The sequence below is a fragment of the Leuciscus leuciscus genome, assembly GCF_965113295.1.
Source record: "Leuciscus leuciscus genome assembly, chromosome: 21".
NCBI classification, from domain to species: Eukaryota; Metazoa; Chordata; class Actinopteri; order Cypriniformes; family Leuciscidae; genus Leuciscus; species Leuciscus leuciscus.
The window spans coordinates 34,401,410-34,415,635 of record NC_138745.1 but is presented as its reverse complement, the minus strand read 5'-3'; the positions used below and the strand labels follow the sequence as shown (position 1 = coordinate 34,415,635).

General features: G+C 39.0%; 1 protein-coding gene and 1 long non-coding RNA gene across 4 annotated transcripts in view; one reads left to right on the top strand and one right to left on the bottom strand.

The window, feature by feature from the left end:
• The window catches only part of LOC309485208 (uncharacterized protein), a 142,566-nt gene that overhangs the window by 92,811 nt on the left and 35,529 nt on the right, over nt 1-14,226 (top strand). The gene's annotated exons all lie outside the window — the stretch shown is intronic.
• On the bottom strand, nt 9,232-13,041 carry LOC309485227. The gene is made up of 4 exons (XR_014201097.1): nt 12,523-13,041; nt 11,457-11,533; nt 11,207-11,356; nt 9,232-9,943 (listed from the first exon to the last, which is right to left on the bottom strand). It is a non-coding gene; the product is annotated as an uncharacterized lncRNA (long non-coding RNA).

The following is a 14,226-nucleotide window of genomic DNA, read 5'->3' as shown; positions in this document are numbered from 1 at the left end:
ATTACCATGAGGGTGGAGAAGGAAGGTTGTGTGTATGTGTGTGTGTGTGTGTGTGTGTGTGTGTGTGTGTGTGTGTGTGTGTGTGTGTGTGTGTGTGTGTGTGTGTGTGTGTGTGTGTGTGTGTGTGTGTGTGTGTGTGTGTGTGTGTGTGTGTGTGTGTGTGTGTGTGTGTGTGTGTGTGTGTGTGTGTGTGCGTGCGCGTGCTAGAATAAACATTATCGTGCGTATAAGTTTGTGTATGATTGAGTGTTTGTGTTTGAATGTTGAAATCAGCAGGATTGGTATAGTATGAATTGATGTAAGTACTGTGCCCTAGTTATAAGAGGGGATGGGATGGGATGGGATGGGTTGGGTTGGGTTGGGTCAGGCTCAACGGATCTTTCCTCTGACTGCTCCAGCCCTCACCGGGGCTGAGAGGCATATTAATCCTAGGATGTAGGGGGAGTGGGAAACTTAATCCAGAAGCACTCTGTGCCAGAACCCCTCTCCACTTCTGCCCTCCCCTGCCCCCGCCATCAGTTATTGTCCTACTGATGGGCCAGCTCATCTACACACCCCACTATCCCTGTGTTATGTCTTCTAGGGTCTAAATGAAGTCTAAGTGCATTAAAAGAGGTGCGGCGCAGGGGGTAGAACTTATTCAGAACCACCTCAAGCACCACCCATTTCCCTACCTATTGATTGATTGTGTGATTGAATGTGTGATATGAGATGCATTAAAAAGAGGTGGAGGGCAACAGTGCAGGACCTCTCCAGGCCTCCCACACAGCACACCTTAATTCTTGAATAGGAATGTGAATGTTGGCCATCTAGCATGAGGAGCATTAAAAAGTGAGGTGTACAGAGTAGAGCCGGCCCCAGCAGTTGCAGTGGAGGAGGAGGTCCGTGGAGGCGCGGTGAAAGGGGAGACATGTTCTCCCTCAAGATAAGCACCCCCCTCCAGCCCAATACACCCACCCACCCCACCCACCTCACCCCCCTCACAAGGGAGCCAGTCTCAGGCCTTTGGAGGTAAAAGCAGCACAGAGGAAAATTGCAGGTTGGCGGTGAGCCATTCTGGACAGGAGATATAGCGGAGCGTTTTGAGGCTTGTAGTGAAAGGTGAAAGAGTTATCCCCATCCTGCTGATTTGTCCCTAATGTTGTAGATATGTAATGTTATGAGAAATGAGTTCTCTAAGTGGTAAATGGGTATGGCAAACGATAGTAGAGCAGGTTTGCTAAGATTGATGAATGATAAATGAAATCGCGAAAACTGAATCTCGGCCAGCGGAGCTAAGAATTTAGAAATTTGGAAAGTGCTAGCCAAGTGGATGGGGAAGCATTTGAGTTCTTTCCAAGGGGGTTATTTGATATTTCTACTGAGATGTGATCCAAAAGTAGGTTTTTCCAAATAGCGATATGGATTTTGTTTTTTGTTTTCCAATTTATGAAGATGGTTTTCTTGGCGACAGCTAGCGCGACCAGCTGAGTTTTACTGTTCATGTGATTCAGGTTGATTGTGGAGATGTCTCCGAGTAGACATAGAGATGGGGATGCTGGGATGGGGCAGTCAAAGAAGGCGGATAAAATCTTTGTAACCTTTTCCCAGAGTTGTTTTATAGGGGTGCAGTGCCAAAGTGCATGAATATACGTGTCCCTGCAGTTTTGAGTGCAGTGTGGACAGATGTCTGATAGGGGTGGCACGGTACATGAAAAAACATCCGAACCGTTCGGTTCGCTTGTCTCGGTTCGGTGCGTGTGTGCGTCGCGCGGTTCGCACGGTTCGACGCATGCGCAATGTAGCCTTGTGCCCGTGCTACTGCTAATACAATGCTAAATCATAAATCAGACAAATGTAGAATAACATTACAATGTCCAGCAATCGATTTAAATAGTACACTGGGTTTACTTAGACATTTAATGAAATCAACTCCACTAGGCTATATGTTGTTTTTTTCACGTGAATAAATAGGCTACATAGATCGACTGTTCCACGTACCGGTATGTACTTTAATGGTCCAGTGGCAGAACTTGCCAAGCGTGTCAAAGGTTCTGAGTTCTAATCTGCACTCGTATATATTTTTCTTTTTCATCAAAACCGATTATGTTTATCAGCGGTTGTATATCAAGCAGGGACAGATTTGTATGAATTTTGTTTTGTGATTTCATCGGAACGAATAGAGTAGCCTAGAGTCTCCTCAACGGACTGAAGCGCGCGTCTGAGTGAAGAATGTGCGGCCGCTGCGGTGTGTGCGCGAGCCACGAGAACACTGTATCAGCGCCACTGATCGCAACGGCAACGAGCACTTTGATCACTTGATTAAAAAAAACACATTTCAGCGCTAGATTGCTTCTTATTTAACAAACGAACGAAACGAATACTTTGCTAGTTAACTGGAAATGTTTTATTTATTTGTATTGGTACATCCGTGCTGGGACATAATATCAACCCTGGCAAAAAGTGGTGACAAATAACTGTCCGACACAGCCCACGGGAAATGAGAAGCTGCGTTTTGCAAACACACCCCATTTATGAAATAAATAAATTAATAATTAGATAATTCAGCTATATATCATATGCTGAAGTAAATTTTTGGAGTGGTAAAGATTAAAAGAAAAAACAACAACAAGAACCGTACAGAACCGAAAACCGTGACCCTAAAACCGTGATACGAACCGAACCGTGGGTTTTGTGAACCGTGCCACCCCTAATGTCTGAAGTGGAGCCCATATGAAATAATTTCCGTCCAGTGAGGTGAGTCCTGTGGATAGTCTTATATTGTATTAGCTGTAGGTTAGTATTTTTGGTCATGAGAAAAGTATTTTTGCAGACTTGAGTCCAGAAATCGGCATCAGTGTGAATAGATAAATCCGTTTCCCATTTAGCAGTAGGGAGACTTATGATAATGTCTGTTTGTATCACTATTTTGTAGATTTGGGATAATAGTTTTTTTGAGGATGGAATATTAATTAGTTGTGAGATAAGCGGGGCGAGTTCTAAATTGACCATTGGGGTGTTAGTGGTTGGTTTAATTGATGATTTAATTGATGATTTAATCTGTAGGTATTGTAGGAATTGTTTGTCGGTGATGCCAAATTTCTGGACCAAGTCCTCAAATGTAGAGAAATTGCCATTAACGAAAATATGTTGCAGATGAGTAATACCTTTATCTTTCCAGGAATTGAAATTGAGTGTTTTATTATTGCAAGTGAAATCAGGGTTATTCCAAATTGGGGTGAGTTTCAGATGTGAAAGCTTTGTGTTAGTAATATTGTGGAATTTCCACCAGGCTGTCAGACTTGAGCTAATTGTGGGCGCTTTGAAACAGGAGTGTTTTTTAATTGTCTGGGTAAAAAAAAGGCAGGTCTGAGATCTGAAAGTTATCACACATATTTTGTTCCAAGTCTAGCCAGGTGATATCGGATTGGTTAGGGTGAGTCCATCTGTATACATATTGCAGATGATTTGCCAAACAGAATAAAACAAAATTTGGTGCTTCTAATCCTCCTAGGCTCTTTGGTTTCTGAAGGGTGGATCATTTTATTCTTGGAGTCTTATTTTTCCAATAGAATTTTGTAATTGCTGAGTCTAGGGATTTAAACCAGGCGGTGGTTGGTTGTATTGGGGTCATTGAAAGTAGATAGTTTACTTTGGGTAATATTGTCATTTTGATTGTGGCTATCCTGCCCATGATGGAAAGTGGTAGGTTTGCCCAGCAATGGAGGTCTTCCTGAATTGATTTTAGAAGTGGGGTGAAATTTAATGTAAATAGATCTGACAGCCTGGTGGAAACTTTTAAACCCAAGTAGGTGATATGATCCGTGCATAGGGGTATAGGTAATGTGATGGCTGCTGCATCCCACCTTTTGGATTGTAATGGGAGAACAGATGATTTATCCCAGTTAATCGAGTATTCTGATATGTTGGCAAATGAGTGTATGATTTTGATTGTTTCTTGTATTGCAATTAGAGGGTTCTCCAAGAATAGTAGTATGTCATCTGCATAGAGGCTAATTTTATGATGCATATTTTTAGTCCTGATGCCTGTAATGAGTGTATCTTGGCGTATGGCGGCTGCTAGAGGTTCAATAAAAATAGTGAACAGTTGAGGTGATAGTGGGCATCCTTGTCTAGTCCCCCTGTGCAATGTAAAGTTTTGTGAGGATAGTCCATTTGTGGTGATAGTGGCTGTCGGTGAAGTGTATAATAGTTTAACCCATTTAATAAATGATTCCCCAAAACCAAACCGCTCTAATGTAGAAAACAAGAATTTCCAATTTACTCTGTCAAAAGCCTTCTCGGCATCTAATGTGACAATGACTGTGTTATTTTCTTGAATTGTACATTGATGCATAATATTGAACATTCTGCGTGTATTGTTTGCGGCTAGTCTGCCTTTAACAAAACCTGTTTGATCGGGATGGATTATGGATGGAATAACCTTTTCTAATCTAATTGCTAGAGCCTTTGCCATGATTTTGGTGTCTACATTAATTAATGAAATTGGTCTATAACTCGATGGTAGAGTCGAATCCTTATTGGGTTTGAGTAAAAGCGAAACTGATGCTGTGTTAGACGTTGCCGGAAGCCTAGAGTTTTGTTTTGATTCGGTTATCATTCGGATGAAGAGTGGGGCCAAAATTGTCCAAAAGTGTTTATAGAACTCAGCAGGGAAGCCATCTGGACCAGGTGCTTTGTTGTTTGGCATTGAAATAAGTGCGGCCTGAAATTCAGCTTGAGATATTGGAGTTTCTAACTTATTTTTTTGGTCCTCGTTAATTTTAGGTAAATTAATGTTTTTGAGAAAGTGGTTAATTTCTTTATTGTCTGGATCTTTTTCTGATGAGTAGAGCTGGTTAGATAAAAGTAAACTGCGTCATAGCCTCGACGCGACGCGACGCGTTTATCGATAGATAAACTGATAAAAGATTTGATTGAATTCAGTTGGTGAGTGGGTAAGCTTCCCTGCTGAGTCCTGTATTGCTGTTATCATAGTTTTTTCTTTGTTTCTTTTTATTTGATTTGCCAAGTATTTACCAGATTTATTGCTATGATAAAATTGTTCCTGTCTTAACCTGTGTATTAGAAATTGAGTTTGTTTGTTAATTATTTCATTGAGTTCTGATTTATATAACTCTAATTTATTCTTGGTTTCGACTGTTGGTTTAGTCATGTTAATATTTTCAAGATGTTTAATTTTTTGTTCTAAATGTGTTTCTTTTTCCTGTTCTATTTTTTTTTTTGTGGACTGAGAATGATATAATAATTCCTCTAAGTACTGTTTTTCCTGTTTCCCATAAAAGAGAGGGTGATAACTCAGAAGAATCATTAGTTTCTAGAAAGAATGCCCACTCTTTCTTGATGAGGGCGTCAAATTGTGAATCTTGGAGGAGAGAGGTGTTAAAACGCCATCTAGGTGTTGTTTTGTGTGTACGAGTCATTGTCCAATTAATTGTGACAGGGGCGTGGTCGCTAATGATAATTGGATGAATTGATGACTGAGATATATCAGAAATCATGGAGTTACTTGTGAGAAAAAAATCCAGGCGGGAATATGAGTGATGGACTGGAGAAAAGAATGAGTATTCTCTACTGCTTGGGTGTTGTAAGTGCCAGCTGTCAGCAAGACCATAATCAGTCATGAATTGTTTTATAGTTGATGTGGATTGCCATATTGGTTTATTTTTTGAGTTACCAGAACGGTCTATTGAAGGGTCAAGGACTGTATTGAAATCTCCTGCAATTATTACTGGGCAATTAGTCAGATCTGATATGGCAGAGAAAAAAGACTGGAAAAACGTTGGATCGTCTGAGTTTGGACCGTATATATTTCCAATTGTGATTGGTTTATTATCTATTGAGATATTGATGATAATATAACGCCCTTCATTGTCAGCGATTGTAGTATTATGAATAAATGAAATCTTTTTATGAATCAGTATGCAGACTCCTCTTTGTTTTGTATTATAATTTGCAGAAAATACCTGATTATATTGAGATGATTTGATTCTGTTACAATCTGATTTTGCCAAATGAGTTTCTTGAAGGAGACAAATGTCTGCCTGTAATTTATTTAAATGGTCAAACACTTTGGCCCTCTTTGCCTGAGACCCAATACCACGAATATTCCATGTTAGGAAAGACAGTTTGGACATGCTTTAACTGTAATAGTTTCTGTCTTATTGAATGTAATGTACAGATAAGCATGAATGGATGAGAGTGTATGAAATGTTATTAATAAGTGATTGTGAATGCATAGAAGCATGAGTTATCTGTATTGTGAAAGCAAAGGTTAGTGTGAGAAAGAATGGGGAACAAGGGTGGGATATGGGTGGTGGTGGGTGGAGGGTGTATAGGCCAGGGTAGACACAGTGATTAACATTGACAATAGTACCCCTATCATTAATAATGACAGCATGGTAGCTAAAGTTGGGTACTGACAGTAATAAAATAATACAAAAAAATAATATAAATAACAATAACAACGGAGACAGAGACACCAACATAGACATTAATAATGACAGTATAGTAGCTAAAGTTACTAGAGGGAAACTGTAGTTACAAGACCTGAGCTAATGTTTCAATGCGTTATCATATAGATATAGGTATGATGGAGACAAGAGCGAGATAGATAGAGAGAAGAGAGAGAGTATGACAGTGAAGAGAAATGGATGTTGCATATTTACCAGTGTAAGAATTAGAACAGCCAGGGGGTAATGATCTTGTCCCGATACAGCTGATTGTTTATGTAAAGTTTATCGACAACTATAACTGCTTTCTTACCTTCTTCTTTCATTTGTTTGCGAATGGGAAATAACTGCTTGCGGCGTTGTAGTATTTCTTTGGGGTATTGATCGTTGAATCCGAAGTCCGTGCCTTTGAGATGTTTGCCTTGACGTTGAACCAGTTCTTTTTGTTTGAAGTGTTCGAATTTTGCAACGATGGGTCTGGGACGATCATTTCGGTTGTTTCTGGATTGAATGCGGTGTACCCGGTGAAAGCTAATGGATTTCACCGTTTCTGCTGGGAGCTTGAGCTGTTCGGACATGAATGCTCGTATTGTTGCTTCGGGGTTTTCGTGAATTGGTTCCGGTATGCTTGAGAAAATAAGATTGTCTCTCATACTGCGTGTTTGAAGGTCTAAGCTTTTACATTTTTCAAATCAACAGTATTAGTGGAGAGTTGTATAGTAAGTGACTGAACGGATACTGTTAGTGATTTGTTTTCTTGTTTGAGAGTGTCTATTTGTTCTTGACTGAATTCGAGGCTATGACGCAGAGCTTGGATCTCCTTGTGTAATACTTCGATGAGTGACAGTCTGGCTTCGAAGCCGGTGAGTTGGGTCTGAATGGAGAGTAATATTTCTTTGTTTTCGGTACAGCATTTAGGTGTTGGAGATTCCGAGATAGATCGTTCATTGCGAGCTCTTTTTAGGAGTGTTCTTGGTAACGTTACCAGTAGCGGCTCGGTGTGGCATGTTTTTTTCGTGATGTGGGCTGATAGAGTCCTCAAGATCTTCCAATGTGGAGTATTTGTTGTAATGTGAGTCGATAAAATCCTTGAGGTCTTCCAGTGTGGCGAGGGGTATAATAAAATACAGTTTTATTATAAATCCAGTTGCGGAATGTAACTGTTGATAGTTTGTTCAGCGTCTAGTGGTCTGCCATCTTCCGCACAGTGTCTCGAACTACGCGCGTGCGTTACTCTGACGTCATGTTCCTCTGACGTCCCATTACTGTCTCAGAAATAGTTTCTTAATGTGGAAGGTAGATTGTATCATGTGTAAGCATTAGCATATACGTTCCATCTTTAAAGGAACACTCCACCGTTTTTTGAAATAGGGCTTATTCACCTTCTTTCCTACATTTAGATAGGTGGGCAAATGCATTTTTGTCTCAGTGCATGCATTGTTTTAGTTTGACAGGGTTGGCGCTAGCTTAGCTTAGCATAATGAATGGAATCCTTTGTTGCCAGCTAGCATGTCCTGAGTAAAAGTGATATATAAAAAAAAAAAAAAACACCTAATTACTTCTTGTGGCCTGCGTATTCATAACAAGTACAAATAGCGATGCAGATTAACACTAGGCGATTTCCTATGCAGATTTTGACTTGGGACTATATTAGGGGGAAGCACAGGCGAAGCACTGCTACTTGGGCGCAGAGATATCACGCCCAAGTAGCAGTGCTTCGCCTGTGCTTCCCCCTAATATAGTCCTTAATATATAAGTCAATATCTGCCTAGGAAATCGCCTAGTGTTAATCTGCATCGCTATTTGTACTTGTTGTGAATACGCAGGCCACAAGAAGTAATTAGGTAGGTTTTTTAATATATTTTTTTATCACTTTTATTCAGGACATGCTAGCTGGCAAACAAAGGATTCCATTCATTATGCTAAGCTAAGCTCACGCCGACCCTGTCAAACTAAAACAATGCATGCACTGAGACAAAAATGCATTTGCCCACCTATGTAAATGTGGGAAAGAAGGTGAATAAGCCCTATTTCAAAAAACGGTGGAGTGTTCCTTTAAACAATATGTTTTTCTACCTTACAAGGAAGTCGAAAGTCGCTCAGTTGTGTATTTAAGCTCAATCTTACTGTACAACGGCAAAGAAACATGGAAACGCATAGACCTAGCATCAATATAGCATCATCTTCTCAGAGTTTCTCTCCTGACATATAAGAATAAAGATTTTTCTTGGCAAGATAACTGGTGTCCGGTCCTGTGAATCAAATAATAACGGAGGAAAGGCTAAATTCCAAGTCTACATCCTCCAACAAACATTCTACTTCCTATAATTGGGGTACTTGACCTAATTATATAGTTTGTGGTTAAATCAGTCTCGGAGTCTTGGGAAACTCTCAGGATTTTGTTTGTACAATGTATGACCTGCACTGTTAGAAATTTCTTGTAATTTTACAGGAAATTCCTGGCTAATAGTTGCCGTAAATTTACTGTAAACAGTATACAGGACTGTTATTGTAATACTTAATACAACATCCCTACTGTAATTAATTACAATAATCATGTAAATTTACGGGTATTTGCCAGGAATTTCCTGTAATTTCACAGGATAGAATACTGTAAATATTACAGCAAAATGTTATATTTACGGCAACTCAGTAGCCAGGAATTTCCTGTAATTTCACAGGACAAATCAATATACTGTAAAACATTACAAGTATAAATATTACAAGTAAAAAGCTGTCATTTTCCGTATTGGCCAATTAAAAACACAACAATGGTATATTTTCTTTTTTTTTATTAACAAACTGTGCAAAAATACATATTACAAAAGTATCCACTTTATCACACACAAACAAAATTTTACTTTTAAAGGGATACTCCACTTTTTTTGGAAATAGGCTCATTTTACAACTCCACCAGAGTTAAACAGTTGAGTTTTACCGTTTTCGAATCCATTCAGCCGATCTCCGGGTCTTTAGAACAATGTCAGAGTTTTTGGTCCCATTGACTTCCATAGTATATATTTTTTCCTACTATGAAAGTCAATGGGACCAAGAAGAATGTCAGTAACCAGACAGTTTTTGGTCCCATTGACTTCCATAGTAGGAAAAAAGATATACTATGGAAGTCAATGGGACCAAAAACTCTGACATTCTTCTAAAGACCCGGAGATCGGCTGAATGGATTCGAAAACGGTAAAACTCAACTGTTTAACTCTGGGGGAGTTGTAAAATGAGCCTATTTCCAAAAAAGTGGAGTATCCCTTTAATGAAGAAGCTCACTTCCAGACGTCCAGGCAGCCTATCGTCAGGGGGAACACGATGATATGGAACAAAGGTGTCCAGCCAGACTTGAACTGCATAGGGGAAGTTGTTCATGTTACTATCCCATCAACTCAAAGTCCAGTTTTCTTAGGAGGGTGCAAACAGGTGCGTTGAGCCTGTGTCTCTTCTCGGCTTTACTGCCCGTCTGGGAGTGGATTCCACAAAAAGCTCTGAAAACCGAGAGAGAGGAAAAAAGTTAAAGTTTTCATATCTGTTAAATTATGACAAATACTGTGTAAAAAACATAAGTAACCTACTTGCTCATAAAATAAAATGACTTTGATGTATTTATTTAACATTAACAACTTTAACCATACAATTTAATTTAATGAATTAATGAAAGTTGTAATGTTAAACTGTTGTCCGTCAGTCTCTTCTGTTTACACAAATTATGTCCTGCAGGGGAAAACCAACTCTACTATAGAACAGACACTTAACAGCAATAGGTGGGTCTCCATCCAACTTTTTAATGCACATTTTAACCATTTGAAAAAGAAATCCTGACTGGAAACGGTTAAAATTCACATAAAATATTCTAATGTGAACAAAAACTTCTATGTGGATTGACAAATTTGCATTTTTTGCAATTATATCAGGTGTTTCAAGTTGCCCTGTCAACCTTACGTTTTGATCCCACAGCTGTTCACGACTCCTAGGTGCGTGACCATTTATAATTCGCATAACAGAGTTGATTGAAATGCTCTCCAATTAGAGGGTTTTTTTGCCAAATTTTTACGAATGCGTTTAAAAGTTATGTTTTAATTGGATGGAAACCTATCTATTGACATCATTGCATAGAATATATCATAGAACCTAACAATACTGGTAATAAGGTAATAATTCATGGGACGTTACATATGAGAATGATGGATTCACTTTACAGTAAGGGGACATGAATTATCATGAATTCATGTATAAATTCATGCATGAATTATGCATTCATATCTCGTGAATCATCAGGAACTAACACGAGTTCAACGTTTTCATTCATGACTTCATGGGTGAACAACACCTTAATTAAAACAATAACTAAGATGGGTAAATCATCATGAATTATGATTTATTACGCATGATCATGATGTTTTCTTTGTTCACAGTGTTTTCTTTGGTCCTTAGAAACACTGATGAACAATGTGCTAATGGTCGCATAACTGTGAACAAAGAAAAGCATCACGATCATGCGTAATAAATCATAATTCATGATGATATACTCATCTTAGTAAAAAAAATTTATTAAGGTGTTGTTCACTCATGAAGTCATGAATGAAAAACGTTGAACTTGTGTTATTTCCTGATGATTCATGAGATATTAATGCATGAATGAATGCGTAATTCATGCATGAATTTATACATGAATTCATGATAATTAATGTACCCTTACCGTAAAGTGTTACCTCATTTTCTTTATTAGTGTGTAAACAGTTTAAACATACCTTTGTATAAAGTCCCAGAGGCGTCTTTAGGATACTGCATGTTGAACACATAGTAAGCAGCGAAGGTTTCAGCCACTCCATTCAAAAGACTGATTTGGGCCCCATCACAACTGTTCCTTCTATGAACACTTGTTGCTATTAGTGTCTCTTCTGAAATGCATTAACACAATATGATAATAAAAGGTGAGTAAATCATGGGGTAATTTTCATTTAAAAGTGAACTACTCTATAAAATAATGGAAGAATATACCTTGCACAATTTAGCAAGGTGTGCTGGATATGTCTCTCTCTCTCTCTGGATATCAGCAGCTGTGGCAGAGGGCTAGGCTAGGGAATAAAAAACATAAACATTACCAAATGTATTACCAATTACACAAATACCAAATAAAAAATCTATTATTATTTTAGTCCATATAGTCTGCCAGGCAGCCACATGTAATTTGAGACAAACAAAATGGTTAACTTAATTTTAATAATACTGATAATTTGCTGCCTTTTCTGAAGACAAAGAGAGCATTGAAAGCTTTTCAACAGAACCCAGGCTCTGGAAAAATGAATAATTTTATGACGATGCTGGTTGGATTTAGTTGCGCACGCGCAGTTTATTTTAGATACAGACAGTTACATGACTGCTCTTCCAACCTGGTTTGCCAAGCACAAAGTAATGTTATAACATATGAGCATACCAGATGCTATATTCAGCTTATCTCACAGTTATAGCTGACTCACATAATTAAAGATACCAGCATTGTCGTTTAATTAAAATCCATATTTCCACTAAAATTTGCTTGTGTTTATTCAGTGACCGTAAAATCTACAAACTTCGTTTATGCTAGTGTGCAAACCACGGCTTCAAGACCCCCGATTACAAGACAGCAAAGCAGAAGTCCTAATAATGTTACGACAGCCTGTCCAGTAGCACGTGTAATCAATGCAATAATAACCTGAGCTAACTGATCGGGCTAACGTTAATGCTTATTTTTAACAGTCTGGGCTAACGTTATTTGAGCTATCGTCATTGTGGTGGTTGTTTTCCATTAACGTTAGGCTACGTTACAAGCTCAGCTCTACTCGATTCTACTCACCATGTTTGTTTTTCCATTGAAAATAGTGCCGTGTATCTGCATGTGGTAACGTTACCATTTTCTTTATGGATTGAGTAACTTAAAGAAGACGCCGCTTCACCGCGGTCAGTTCAGGTTTATAACGTCGTTACCCGGGAGTGAGCGGGGCGAGTTGAGCTAACGTTATATCTAACATTACTCTAGCTAATGTTAATGAAATATACCAAGCGAAAAATTGTGAATATCTCGTACCTTGTAGCTGCATGTGGTAACTTTTTTCCGTATGGGTTGAGTAAGAAGACGCCACTTCACCGCGGTCAGTTCATGGTGTTGTTTTACCGGGAGTGAGCGAGTCGAGTCGGGGCGAACGTCACAGAAGCTAATGTCACTGAAATAAAACCAAACGAAACAATCACCACTCATATGACCGGTATTAATATATCCATAGACTTATAAAAATAGATTTCATGTTAACGTTTCATACCTGAGATGTGTTCCTTCCAAAAGCTGCTTCTTCCAAAAGTGTTTGATTCTGGTGCCGTTGGCCACCGCGGTACCGCGCAATTTCAAAATTCAAATCGCAGCAATCCCACAATGCTATGCGGTGGCTGTAAAATAATGCTTCTACAGTGTAGTTACAACAAAATTACAGGACTGTCCATAAATTTCCCATCATGCATTTGTATTTACAATAAAAACATGAATACAATATGTTGTTGTAAATTTTATTGTAAAAATTACATCAATTGCTAACAGTGTGGGTTCACGAGTTCACACTTACATACAATTTGAGGGGGTAAAGTTTAATGTGTATTTGGCGTGCTGTCCGGGGGAGGGCTCCGAGCTCGGCCCGAACCCAGAGTACTCCCCCCATATGTAAGTGTTAAGGACTAGAAGCGTGGAGAAGGGGTGGTGGGGGGATGCTGCAAAACTGTCAATGGATTGAGATGAGACTGCTGAGTGTATATATACCTCTTACCATTGATTGCTGAGTTCTTTCCACTTGTGTTAATTATCTGAACGTGCTCCTCCCGAACTTTGTTAATAAAACCTCATTTTGTGAGCTTTTCCAACGATTGTTGCCAATGTTTTTTATCCCTTTTCTCCATCCAACTTGACTTTCACGCATTGCCTTGTATGTAAGCCAGGTAAACTGTGTGCTGAGTGGTGTCGGTTGTAGCAGTACTGGTACGTCTGTTTGTTTGTTCTTTACTTCATTCTGACTTGTTCATTATAGTCAATTGGACTTAATAGTAGGCTCTTTGACAGCATCAGAACTGTTTATTCTGATCTGGTGTCTGATTATAAGTCATTCTGACTTGTTCATTATAGTCAATTGGACTTAATAGTAGGCTCTTTGACAGCACCAGAACTGTTTATTCTGATCTGGTGTCTGATTATAAGTTGAGCTTGGCTCAATCCAGTGGCACTCATTGGTGTAGAATGAAAGCTCATAAGTGATATGACCTGGCTGTCTCCCTGCTGAAAAAACAAACAAACAGCTAAAATCAGTCTCAGCTGGTTTAAGCTTGTCTACCAGTCTGGCCAAGCTGATGTTCAACATGTTTTAGCTGGTATCCCAGCCATTCCAGCTAATACTAGCCTGGGTAAGCCTTCGGCAGGGTAAGCATCCGCTTTTCAATAGCAACACTTCTTTTGGTTGCACCATTAGCCAAGTCAAGTCAAGTCATCTTCATTTATATAGCGCTTTTAACAATGTAGATTGTTCCAAAGCGGCTTTACATTGATAATAGGAAAATAAAGTAACAGAGATTGTTTTGGCTTTAGAGCAGCTCTAGAATACAGTTATTGTCCAGCTAAAGTTAGTTTTGATTGATTCACTCCCGTCGCAAACACGACACCGTTTTAACAGAAAACTCTTAAGTACTTTATGCGCAAACTTCAAAAACGCGAACCCGTGAGAACACTGATGGCGTGCACATTGTAGCAAATTAG